Source organism: Mus musculus, chromosome 2 (genome assembly GCF_000001635.26).
Source record: "Mus musculus strain C57BL/6J chromosome 2, GRCm38.p6 C57BL/6J".
Lineage (NCBI taxonomy): Eukaryota > Metazoa > Chordata > Mammalia > Rodentia > Muridae > Mus > Mus musculus.
In genome coordinates this window covers 52,378,253-52,392,167 of record NC_000068.7, presented here as the reverse complement: position 1 = coordinate 52,392,167, position 13,915 = coordinate 52,378,253, and the positions used below count along the sequence as shown (strand labels likewise).

The 13,915-nt window shown below is 43.4% G+C and overlaps 1 long non-coding RNA gene across 1 annotated transcript; it reads right to left on the bottom strand.

Moving 5' to 3' along the window:
• Positions 1–1,859: 1,859 nt before the first annotated feature.
• On the bottom strand, positions 1,860–13,574 carry Gm13522 (predicted gene 13522). Its single transcript, NR_166117.1, has 4 exons — positions 13,440–13,574; positions 7,417–7,586; positions 5,618–5,754; positions 1,860–2,056 (listed from the first exon to the last, which is right to left on the bottom strand). It is a non-coding gene; the product is annotated as a predicted gene 13522 (long non-coding RNA).
• Positions 13,575–13,915: the final 341 nt, after the last annotated feature.

Genomic DNA, 13,915 nt, shown 5'->3' with positions numbered 1-13,915 from the left:
TAATTGGGAAGGGGGCTATTTTTCACACTGTAAAATCACTTGCTTGTTTTTCCTTGGAAAAAAAATCAGGCCCATTTAAAGTTTAAAGGACTGCCATACCAATTTTACCAGATAAAAAGCCTCATACAGCCAGGCGTGGTGGTGCATGCCTTTAATTCCAGCACTCGGGAGGCAGAGGCAGGCGGATTTCTGAGTTCGAGGCCAGCCTGGTCTACTAAGTGAGTTCCAGGACAGCCAGGGCTACACAGAGAAACTCTGTCTCGGGGGAAAAAAAAAAAAAAAGCCCTCTTACACAGATGAATCTTTATACAACATTCTTCATGATAAATATAAACTATTTATTCTTTATTCAGTTATTTATTTTTTGCCTCTTAAAATAAATGTCAACCCATCTACTTAAGTTAGTGTATAGACAAGGGCTTGTAGGGAGTGTCACCAGACAGCAGTGACTTCTCTAGGGTGGATACAAGGCTACCTTTTGTCTCCTGGTCTGGGTGAAACCGGTCTGTAGTCCCAGTACTCACGAGTCTAAGGCAGAGCCATGAGTTCAAAGCTATATTCTGTTACATAAAAGTAAAGTATGGTCACTTTATTTCACAACTTATTCCAAATATTTGAGTACATTATCAAGTTTATATAAAATAATTTTATTTAAACAATTTACTATAAATTTACTATTAAACTATAACAAAGAGACCCCATAAGAATGAAAAGAGTATAATGAACAGGCACATAGGTAATAATATGCTTTATTTGGAGCTGAGGGGGGTGCTTTGAGATAGGCTTTCTAGTGGTTCTGGCTGTCCTGGAACTGGCTGTGTAGACCCTGCTGGCCTTGAACTCAGAAATGGCTCTGTCTCTACCTGAAATATGCTTCTTACGATTTTTCCGCTCTGACTTCACATCACTAATTAAAATTCATATGCTCTCATAGCATGTGTCTGCTCATAGCAGACAGCAAGCTAACAGTTTAGATATTAGTAATACATGTTTTTAAACTGAAACAACTTACTTTAAAGGAGGAAGTCAGACATTTTTGCTAAGCATTGATTCTGCTTTGCTGATGGTGGGAGGACAGGAAAAGCCGTGATGTGAGGTATCTGCCAGAGAAAACCACTCAGACATGGGCTCAAGCCAAGAGAAAGTCTTAATTAGCCAACCAACAAATAATGGGAGTACAGGACCCAAGGGCAGACACAGGTTTTTTTCATGGTGGGCTTTTAAGCACAAAAACACATCCTGGGTTGACCCACTTCTGTTAGTTAAGATCAGCCAGAAGCAGGATTACAAGAGCCAAAAATCAAGGTCAGTACATTTAGGAGTTTCCCCAGGACTATGGACTTGGATAGATTAGGACTTTGTTCTCTTTTCTAGTAGGTGCTGGGTTCTAAGGCCTGGAGAATGGTACTTATCTCATGGTGTCAGTTGTGTGATGGTCTGCGGGCCTGTTAAGTTCACGGGACAAGTAGCAATAGCATTCTGAGGGCTGTGAACAGATGTCACTGTGCTCTGCCTGTGTGAAAAGGAGCCAAACTGTGAGGACTGAAGTCTTACTCAAGGGGAGAGTGCCTGTGATGTCCTTGCCATAGACAGTATGTCCTGCAGCTGGCTCTGTCACTCTAAGAAAAGGCTCATTTAAAAAAAGATCATGAAGTAATTTTTAGTTCAGGGGCTGTATTTTAAGGGAGATGAGCCTGTAGTTTACTGATTAAAGTCAAAGGAAACCTTATGGTTACCCTTTTTACATACATACATACACACACACACACACACACAGAGAGAGAGAGAGAGAGAGAGAGAGAGAGGGAGGGAGGGAGGGAGGGAGGGAGGGAGGGAGGGAAGGAAAAAAGAGCAACATCTTCATTCTTCCATGTCCTTTATTTATGTAGCCTGCCTCCAGCAGGTGTGACGCAGATTAAAGATGGCTCTTCCCACTTCACGTGCTTTAATTAAGGAAATCCATGCACAGGTGTCCCCAGCTGCTTGGGTTTTAGTTCCAGATGTAGTCAAACCGAGAACAGCCACCACTGCACACAACTAGAGTAGCTTGCACAACCTACAATGGGAATTCAAGAGAAGGTGCAAGAGTTGGAAGATTGCTTTCACAAAAAATGCAGATGGAACTTTTGGGCAGAGGGAGGGGAAGATTTTGATGTCTAGAACTGAAGCCTACATTGTTAATCTCACTGAAAACAATAACGAATTGGGTTTCAGAAGTATTAGTTTTTAATTGTTAGTTCCTCAGTGTGAGGCTATCCCTCTGTCTTAGGGTTTCCATTGCTGTGAGAGACACCATGACTACAGCAACCCTTATAAGGACAACATTTGTCTGGGGCTGGCTTACAGGTTCAGAGATTGAGACTATAATCATCATGGCAGGAAGCATGGCACCATGCAGGCAGACATGGTGCTGGAGGAGCCAAGAGTTCTACATCTTGATCTGAAGGGAAACAGGAAGAGACTGTCTTCCAAGCAGCTAGAAGAAGGATCTCAAAGTCCACCCCCAAAGTGACACCTTTCCTACTCCAGCAAGGCCACACCTCCTAATTGTGCCACTCCCTGGGCCTAGCATATTCAAAGCTGGAGTCAAACTGTACCCTCTGCTTGGATGAGGGGTACATTAAGGAACCAACACCCTGGGCAGAATTCAGTGTGCAGCTCTAAGGGCAGCATTATAACTGCAGCAGCATTGTAACAAATAATTCTTGATACGATTCTATCTTCTAGCATATTCTTTCCCCTTTCCTTGTGTTCAAAAATGTGTCTTTTGGGGATCACAGAGATGTGATAGGCACAGCATTTTATTCATATCGAAGAAAAATTTACCAGGCATTTTTATACCATCCCTTCTCCGTGCCTTGTGTTTGGGCAATGCTAGGGCTCAATTCCAGGGCTTTGTGCACATTAAGTATTCATTCTGTAATCCAGTCCTAGCCTCCAGTCTAGGGTGAGGGATCTAGAAAACCATAACACTTGTTTCTCAGGCTGCTCTATATGCTGGAACAGCCTTGGAAAGTTAAGTGTACACAGTGCTAATGTGACAGGGGATGTTAAGGACCACTGATGATGGGAATTGCTACCTAACACCCTGAAGTGGCCTGGCTTTCTGTCCTTGTGAAATGGGCCATCCCTCTGCCGTATTGGGTATCAGGAGCAGGCAGGCTCTTCTGCTCTTCTTTGTGCCTCCTGACTTCTTCACCCCTCTGACAAGGACTTGTGAAGTGCCCACAACCTTGCCCATTCAGGGTTTACTTTTCTGTGACCTTTCGACCCATATAGCCAATATAATTTCCAACATATACTCCATGTGCTCATGGCAGCTCATCTGGATTCTAAGGCTCAGAAAGAGGCTTAGAACAGTGGTTGGTCCTCAACTTGTAGATTATGACTCCCTGGAGGGGGTGATATATCTGATACCGTATCAGATAGTTACATTATGATTCAAAACAGTAGCAAAATTATAGTTATGAAGTAGCAATGAAGCAATATTATGGTTGGGGGTCCCCACAACATGAGGAATTGTATTAAAGGGCAGTGCCATTAGGAAGGTTGAGACTCAATGGTTGTAAGCTGGCCAGCCAGACTATCTGTATAGACAAACTCTATGTTCAGCTGAGAGATGAATAAGACAGAGTCATCAATGAAGAGTCCCAAATAAGACTGGGAATCTGAATCTTGGGTTTCCACGTGTATACATATACCTTCTTACAAATATGGGTATACCTGTATACACATATACATATTTACATGAAGAAAGAATTATAATAATCACGGTATTTGGTTAATTCATATAGGGAACAGATCAAGAAAGGACTATGGAAGGAGGTGGCATTGGAATTGTGCCTTAAAAAAAATTGATAAGGTTAAAGGGGAAGGAGGTAAATCTTTCTGGCAGAGAAACCATATACAAAGATAAACATATACAAACTATGAGATGAGCCGGTGTATCCCGAGAACGACTGGCAGGGTGAGCGGACAGCGTTGCAGGGCTTAAGGCAAGACTGAAGATGCGCTTAAACTGTGCTAGCTTTAAAGAGAAGAGACTTGAGAAGTGTTTAGGATGTAGGTCTCTCCACCTCAGAGGAAGACATGATCTGCACAGGAGGAACAGTTAGCTCAGAGAGGCTCTGGGGCTGCCAGACTCCATGCTGAGAGAACAGCTCTACAGAGGCCTCCAATGCAGCAGGAATAGACAAACAAAGCCAGGCATGGGAAAAGGAGGGAATTTAAGTTTTTAAAATGAATTATTATATTTATTTACATTCCAAATGTTGCCCCCCACCTCCTGGGTCCCTCTCCCAGAGTTCATCACCTCCATCTCCCCTCCCCTTTGCCTCTGAAGAGGGTGCCTCACCAGGGAATCCTCCCTTCCCTGGGGCATCAAGTGTCTACAGGATTAGGTGTGTCCTCTCCCACTGAGCATGCTCTGCACATATGTAGCAGAGGAATTTAAAAGTGAGACATTTTGAATGCAGTTTTGCATAAGCCAAACCAAGACTCTAAAACGTGCTTCCTGGGTCAGACAATCCCATCATTCTACAGGCTATTGTACCTGCTATCTTGGAGTCTACGACACGCGATGGCCCAACAACTGTAGGCAGAGAATTCTGGGAAGAGTTAGAGAGAAGTTCAGAAGAATTGCGCCTGAGAAAACAAGTAAAGTTCTTACCTGGCACTTTGGAGGACCCAAGTTCAGATTCCTCAGTGCCTACAGAGAAATCGAGGCACGCTTCAATCCCTGTACTGGGTAGAAGGCACTCACTGGCCAGCCAGAACAACTCACTGGTAGGTTCCATTGAGAGATCCTGACTCAAAAAAGAGTTGATGCTATGCTGGTTCATATTTATTGTTCAGTTGCCGCCAACTAAGTTAACTGGGACTAGGAAAACTCAGTTACTTCCACCAGATTTATCTACGGCACTTCTGTGTCGGGTTTGTTCTTGATTGATAGTTGATGTAGGCAGCACTGTGGGTAGTGCTGCCCCTGGGCAGGCAGTGCTGGGTGCTCTAAGAAAGCAGGCTGAGCATGAGTCAGAGAGAGCAAGCCAATGAGCAGCACTCCTCTGTTATTTCTGCTTTCGGTTCTTGCCTTGGTTTCCCTATCGGCTGTCACCTGTAAGGTGAAATCAACCCTTCCCTTCCTGGGTCACATTTGGTCATAGCGTTTATCTTAGCAACAGAAAGCAAACTAGAACAAACAGATGGAGCCTAAGGAAAGACACCCCCAAGACTGTCCTTGACCTCCAAATGTGGAAGCCCTCACTTGCATACATGTGAATATTGACATATGGTCAGAGGTGTGGACAGGGAGGGGGGAGGAAGGGAAAGAGGAGGAGAGGGAAGGAAGGAGAGAAAGAGGAGAGAGAGAGAGAGAGAGAGAGAGAGAGAGAGAGAGAGAGAGAGAGAGAGACGCTCCTGAGGCTGAGGATATAGCTTAGTCAGTAAAGTGCCTGTCACGTAAGTATTATGACAACCTCTATGTAAAAACACGTTGAGTATGGTGACAAGTATCTGTAACCCTGGCATGGAGGGCAGGGGTCAAAGATAAGAATCCCTGAGCTCATTGGTCAGCCAGTCTAGAGCTTATCTTGAAAAAAATAGTAAGTTGGAGAGATACCTTCACGTGTTTCATGCCTTCATGTGCATTTGTGCACACATGGGCAACATGAAAACCAGTCGTTGACAAATAACCAAATGAGAATCTGGGACAGGATGCGCTGAAAATCTCCAGAGAGCAAACCTTGACGTATTTGCCTGTATAAAAAAAAGGAACGAAGGGCATTCCTAAAAGGAGTCCCTAGTTAGAATTGTCACTGCTGTTTGGAATTGTTGGAATCAGACTCTGGCAGCAAAGAGGCCCTCCGCTGTCTCTGACTGAGCTTGTTTACACCACGCCCTCCCTTCCCCATCCCTTTCTGGGTCCGGCTGGCCCTGAGGCTCTATGACCTAGAGAGGGAAGAAGAGCTAAACAGCCAAGAGGAAAAACTGCAGCCTTGAGAATAGCAACGGGAGAAGCCATTCCCCCAAAGAGCTTGCTACTCTTTCTTCCGTGGGAACAAGAAGTCTAATATGCCCTTTTCTTCCTTGTTCCTTCAGAGCCAGCCAAGAGCATTAAACATGCTCTCCCTGACATTCGACTTCCTCAGTCTTTCTTTGAAGATTCTGAGTCCCTCTACCTAGCAGCAGACCTCCTCGGAGGGGCTGGCCTGGGAAAGGCTCTCTTCCTTTTCTCGCTCTTCCTCTCCCGGCAGCCGTCTATATTTATAGCTTGCCTGACAGATTGTTTTTCTTTAAGACGCCAATCAAATGGTCCTCAAGCCTTCTTTTGAGTCTGTCTTTGGACTCTTATATTAAAAAGATAAAGAAGCCACCGAAGGCAACCCCAATTCCCCCGGTAGCATGTGGACACCAAAATTGCTGAGAGTAAACCAGACAAAGAGTACAAAATTTGTAAAAACTTCTAGAAAATGCCAAGCTATCTACAATGCTACAGAGCAGACTAGAGGTTGCCAGGGTATGAACCCTGGGGAGGTAAGGCTGGTGAAATTATCAAGAGGCCAAGGGAAACCTTTGAAGAGAAGGGATATATTTGTTATTTTTATTATAATGATGGTTTCAAAAATATATACCAACTCAAAACTGTGCAAAGTGTACAAATTATTGTATATCAGTTAAACTACATCAGTGGCTGTTTAGTAACAGTAATATAACTTTTTTTTTTTTTTTTTTTTTTTTGCAAGGGCATAGAAAACACACCAGCCTGGTCTACAAAGTGAGTTCCAGGACAGCCAGGGCTAGACAGAGAAACCCTGTCTTGAAAAAACAAACAAACAAACAAACAAACAAACAAAACAACAACAACAACAACAAAAGAAAACATACCAGTGTCTTCCAGGAGCTGTAGAATTAATTGACAGATGTGAGTTAATTAGAAAATGAGACAGTAGACATTTCTCATGGAGGGATCATTCACATTCATTTATTGTAGTGACTATATGTCTATGTCTGTCAAAGTTCACAGGAATATACATTAAAAAGTATATGGCTTACTGTTATTATAAAACATACCTTAATTTTAAAAATGGAAAAGATAAGCAGATAATTCTACAAACACCAGATTTTTAAAATTAAATTTCTACAGCATAACACATAGATGAAACTAAATATATAAATATTTCCAAATAAAGTAATTGCTTATTTGTTTAAAATCAAAATATAGCTATAAAAACTCTTTAAAACTATTCAATTCCATCAAAATAAGTAATGCCTATTTGGTCAAATGGGTATTTTCCTGAAAATGAAATATGTTAAAGTCCCGTCTCTCTTTCTGAATGATTCTTCCCTTATTTTGACCCTTTCCCCATCTTGGAGCCCTAAAGAGTAGAAAATCTGAGAAGCAAGATGAGGGGCACACACCTGTGGTCTCGTAGCTTTTCCTCATGCTGAGGATGTCTGTCTGTCAGTACAGAAGGACTGCTTCTATTACCTTCACTTTCCACAGAGATTCTGGACTTGGGAAGGTGTGGAGACAGACGTGTCCTCTCATGGTCTTCCAGAGTTCCTAAGGTTTCTTGGTTCTTTGCCTCCTGGGAGCATCATAATACCATTTCATGTTAGCTTAGTAGGAAATAGGGAAACAGATCATTTGAAGTCATGCAACTGTGATGGACTGAACAACGTTCTATGACTAAGTGGTATGTGCAACAAAATATAACTTAAGGTTTGCCTTCATTTCTCAATAACACTTGAGTAACATTTGTCTTCTTTAGACAGTCTATCATCTGGAGGTGGCTTTGGGATCTGATCTTCCCTTACGTGTCTGTTTTTGTTGAGTTTCCTGTAGCCCAATTTATGTACATTAAGCAAGAAAGTTTATCTGCCTCGCAATCTGAGATTGAAATTCATAATTTCAGGAAAATCCAAGTGTCAGGAACTTGAAAGAAGTAGTCACATTACAGCTACAGTCAAGAGCAGGGAACTATGGATTAATGCACACATAGTGGTTGTGATGGGTTGAATATGCCTGGCCAAGGGATGTAGCATGATTAGTAGGTGTTGCCTTGCTGGAGAAAGTGTGTCATTGTGGCTGTGGACTTTAAGACCCTCATCCTAGCTCCCTGGAAGCTAGTCTTCCTCTGCAGCCTTCAGATGAAGATGTAGAACTCTAAGCATCTCCTGTACCATGCATGCCTAGATACTGCCATGCTCCACCCTGATTATAATAGACTGAAACTTTGAACCTCTAAGCCAGCCCCAATTAAATGTTGTCTTTATGAGAGTTGCCTTGGTCATAGTGTCTGTTCTTAGCCATGAAACCCCAACTAAGACACAGGTTGGTACCAGGATTGTGGTATTGTTTTGGTGGGCCTTACTATGCTTTTGTTTGGAAGAAAGTAGATTTGGGGACTTTAGATTTGGAAAGCAGTGGAATTGCTTTAAGCAGGACTTAATGGACTATCCTAGTAGGAATAGTTGCTGATGGTCATTTGAACTGTGGAAGCCTGACTCTAGAGCTTTCAGAGGAGAAGAATTCTAATATGTGGCTAAGAGACTGTTCTTGTGATATTTTGGTGAAGAACGTGGCTGCATATTGCCCTTATCTGTAGAGTCTACCTGAGGCTAAGGTAAAGAGATTTGTATTAATTGCATTGATGAAGGAAGTCTCAGAAAAGCCCAACAAAGACTTTGTTCTCTGGTTAAGTCTCATGAAGAGCTCTTTGAACAAGTATAGCAAGCCCAGAAAGGAAAAATATTAAATATATGGTTTGAGTATTAAAAGGGCACCAGGAAGTGAAATGGAGCAGAATCCTGTGTTCAAGGATATTAAATTGAACTAAGGGAGTGGTGATCTCAGGGCAAGATCCCACCCAGCTAAGCCCATTGTTTGTGTTTGCAGTTGCAAATGAAATAGTTTGGACTTTTAACCTGGAAAGAACTACAATACAGGAATGGATGGCATACTTGTGATCCAGATTTTGAGGCTGGATGACATAGGCTTTTTATCCGGATCTTGAGGAACAGAGACCATGAAAAGCTTTGGCTCAGGCATGGTGATACACACCTTTAATCCCAGGAGACAAAGTCAGGCAGATCTCTTGAGTTCAAGGCCAGCCTGGGTCAGAGCAGGTTCTAGGTAAAGGAAAGCCTAGGTCCAGGCATGGTGGACCATACCTTCAATCCCAGCATTCTAGAGACAGAGCCATGCAGACCTCTGAGTCCAAGGTCAATCTACAGAGAAAGTTTCAGGACAGCCAAACTTAGGCAGTGAGGGAGTTGGTAAACAGAAAGTGGTAGTAGAATAAGAGGGGCCATGTTCCAGACCCAGCAAGCATCAGAACTCAGCAGCTTTGGCCATGTGGCTCTGGATTTAGAGTCAAGAATAGAAGGGACTACTGGGACAATTGATGCTGGTTAGCTGGAGTTAAGAAATGGCAGTGATTAAGAAGAGACCAACATCACTGAGGTGAAATCTTCTGGGAAGTTTTTTTCTGAGAGCACAAAGAAACTGTGTTCGAAAGACAGCCAAGGTTGTACCATGAGCTGCAGCTAGACTTGGTAATGTGTAAAAATCACCCAGGTTTTGAAGATATGAATGGGGTCATGGAGAGCAGCTGAGGCTTGGCACTGTGAGAGTCCATGGAAGGCCATTGGTGAAAGTGCAGCCTCAGTTGTAGTTGATGGTCCAGGACTAATGGGGTCACGAAACGGAGTTGAGGCTTGGCACCATGAAGAGAGCCTATAAGAGACTATTGGTGAAGCCTAGTTGCAGCAGAAGACCCCAGTGTATTGGAGATGCCAATACCATGGGATGATCACCAAGAACAGCAGCAACAGTGTAGTGGAGTCAGCCAGAGACTATAGTGCTACTGAGGGTAGAGCTGGAGATATGACCTAAGCCCTTTGGAGGAACCTAGAAGATCATGTGTGGATTCCAGACATCGGGACAAGAAGTTGTGAAGTTGAAGTTGCATTGGAGACACCAAGATGTTTTAGATGCCAGAGCCATGGGTTATCTGCTGAGGAAAGCTGCTAACAGGGAGTAGGAGCAGTCCAGGAAAAAAGTTTGTTGCAGTCAGCAAAGATGAAAAAGGAGTTGGATATCTGAAGACTGCTTTGACATCAGACATGGAGATGTAGAGTTTGGAGTTTGCCCAGCTGGTTTGCTGTCTTGTTTTGGGGATTGCAGTTAAGTGATTGGATGAATCTCAGAAGAGACTTTGAACTTTGGACTTTTAACATTATTGAGACTGCTATAGACTATGGGGAATTTGGAAGTTGGCCTAAATGAATTTTTATTATGCTATTGCTAGGTATGGCCCCTATAGACTTATATGTTTGAAGAAGCCTATGAGAGTCAGGGAGTGGAATGTGATGGTTTGAATATGTTTGACCCAGGGAGTGGCACTATTGGTAGGTTTGGCCTTGTTGGAGGAAGTATGTCATTATGGATGGGGGCTTTAAGACCTTCATCCTAGCTCCTTGGAAGCCAGTCTTCTCCTAGCAGCCTTCAGAAGAAGATGTAGAATTCTTAGTTCCTCCTGCACCATGCCTGTCTGGATGCTGTCATGTTCCCATCTTGATGATAATAGACTGAACCTTTGAACCTGTAAGCCTGCCCAATTAAATGTAATCCTTATTAGAGTTACCTTGGTCATGGTGTCTGTTCATAGCAGTAAAACCCTAACTTAACTAATAAGTTCTCAGCTCATTAAGACGAAAGGATGAACCATCCAGAGACTGCCCCACCCGGGGTCCATCCCATAATCACCCACTAAACGCAAACACTATTGCATACACCAGCAAGATTTTGCTGAAAGGACCCTGATATAGCTGTCTCCTGTGAGACTATGCCAGCGCCTGGCAAATACAGAAGTGGATGCTCACAGTCATCTATAGGATGGAACACAGGGCCCCCAATGTAGGAGCTAGAGAAAGTACCCAAGAGCTGAAGGGGTCTGCAACCCTATAGGTGGAATAACAATATGAACTAATCAGTACCCCCCAGAGCTCATGTCTCTAGCTGCATATATAGCAGAAGATGGCCTAGTTGGCCATCATTGGGAAGAGAAGCCCCTTGGTCTAGCAAACTTTATATGCCCCAGTACAGGGGAAAACCAGGGCCAAGAAGTGGGAGTGAGTGGGTAGGGGAACAGGGCAGGAGGAGGGTATACGGGACTTTTGGGATAGCATTTGAAATATAAATGAAGAAAATATCTAATAAAAACAAATAAATAAAAAATAAAAATAAATAAAAATTTAAAAAGGGGAAAAAAAAGTTCTCAGCTCACTTATTCCATACTTATACAATCCAAGATCCCTCTGCCTAGCGAATGGTGTCACACACTGGGGCATGTCTTCCCTCCTCAGTTAATGCAATCTAGGTTATCCCTAATAGACATATCTACGGGTCAACCTAATGGAAACAATCTCTTCTTGAGACTCCCTTCCCAAGTGACTTAGATTGTGTCAGACTGACAATTAAAACTCACCATTACAGTGTCTGTGCAGTTCATCTGACTTAAATGCCTAAAAAAAGGGGAAGGAGCTTTGAAAATATAATACATAGTTTTAAAAATGTAACATGTGAATCGTGACCTTGGGCAAGCTGACAAACTTTTTGACCTTAACTTGTTCCATAATAAAATGGAGATATTAACCAACACCTGCCCCGATTTGATGTGAGAATTGATGAGGCCATCTCTCTGTTTCTCTTACTCTCACCACCACTCAGCCTTTGAAGTCCTTTGTTCAATAATGTCACTGAGACTCTGGTAGGGTTTTAGGGTTTTGCCTGGTCCTGTGGTATCCTGAATACTGCTTACCCTTCCCTTCTTGAGTTCACTTAGGAGAACTTCAGGATTCTCCGTGTGGCTTGACTGTTTTAGGACCCAGATATGAAACGATTGCTTTTATTTAAAGATGAGTAAAAACAAATTTGAATAGCATTATTAGGTCCTAGGCACACAGAGGACAGAAACAGTGCCAAGAGGAAAATGGCACTTTGGAGCTCTGAATAGACAATGTCTTTATTTGGTGCATGTGTTTGAAAGCGTGGTCCTCAGCTCATGGTGCTGTTTGAGGTTATGGAACTTTTAGGGCGTGGAGCCTTGCCGAGGAAGTCTGCCCCTGAAGGTGGATTTGCAGTTCTGTAGCCTATCCCTACTTCCTGTTACCCCACACCAACTTACCCATACCCATCCCTGCGTACAGAGGGACTGGCATCACTCCTGCTTCCTCAATGCCGGGCTAGCCTCCCCTGTCTTGACTACCATGTCATCACCACCAAAATGGCTTCTGAAGTCAAATTGGCCCCTTCTCCCTTAAACTTTTTGCTCAGGGCGTTCTACCTCAGCAACAGAAAACTGATCTAGGCACTACACTGCAATCCCTTTTTTGATCATATGATTCCTACATTTTTTTTTCTTGAATCTAGAGTCTTAGGTGAAAAAGTGTAGTAACCCAGGGGACTGCTGTCCCATGCACGTGTGAGGGGCGCTACATATGTGACTTTACATTGTTTATCGGCCACATTGAAATGTGTAAGAGAGTAAAATCAGTTTTAATATTTTACTTTTCTGATGCCATAGTTCTGGGAGGAGTGTTTTTTATTTTTGCAGGGTCGTGAGCATGCCAGACAAACACTCTTTTTTTTTTTTTTTAGATTTATTTATTATTATATCTACACTGTAGCTGTCTTCAGATGCACCAGAAGAGGTCGTCAGATCTCATTATGGATGGTTGTGTGCAACCACGTAGTTGTGAGCCACCATGTGGTTGCTGGGATTTGAACTCAGGACCTTTGGAAGAGCAGTCGGTGTTCTTAACCACTGAGCCTTCTCTCCAGCTCCCAGACAAACACTCTTATCACTGAGGTCCCGTTTCTAAAACTTTTGAGGTGTGGCCTCATCGAGTTTTTGGCCTTCTTCTCCTAGTTTCCGGTAACTGGGATAATGTCAGCTTAATAATGCTGTCATTTGGATCTTAAATCCTCCCCCCGCCCCCAATGGCTCCGGTGATAATGATGTAGTCCTCAGCCTAGGGCTTCTGGGAGGGAGGGAACCCTTCATGAGGAAGGGCCCGAGTGAGGTCTTTCAGCCTTTGGTAGAGCGCTTCTGAGGGAGACCGAGGCCCCGCCCTTCTCTTCCTATCTCTCAATTCCATCATGCTTCCCCTGCAGGATCTACTACCTACTACAGACCTAAACACAGAGCCAGCTGCATCCGGTGGTGAGGGCTTTAAAGGGGTGAGCCAAATCAACAGTGCTTGTTTTACAAATCGACCAAATCAGCCATTTACTACAGTGAACAGAGAGCTGACTAAGATACTCTCTGTATCCAATACCACAACATGCAATCAACTGTCTTGTGAGGATTTCTATTGCCGTGATGAAACACCATGACCAAAAGCAACGCGAGGAGGAAAGGGTTTGTTTCACTTACAGTTACATATAAAAGTTCACGAACCACAGGCAAGAACTCAAGCAGGGCAGGAACATGGCAGCTGGAGCTGATGCAAGGGCCACGCAGGGGACCATACTGGGTGCTGCTTACTGGCTTGCTCCTCTTGTCTTACTCAGCCTGCCTAGGGGTGGCCCCACCCACAATGGGCTGATCCCTCCCACGTCAATCACTAATTAAGTAAATACTCACCCTCCTCCAGCCTTGCCTACAGCCCAATCTTTTGGAGGCTTTTTCTCAATTGAGGCTCCTCCTCTCTGACGACTCCCGCTTGTGTGAAGCTAACGTAAAAAAAGCCAGGACAGCGACATATAACTATTAGGTATTTCATTCATCATTGTTTTGTTATGTATTTTACAGTTAGAGCATGTTTTAGTTTGAAAACGTCACATTTCAAGGGGTGTATGATCACACGTGTCTAGTAACTCCTGTTCTAGACAATGCAGAACTGGTGCCCG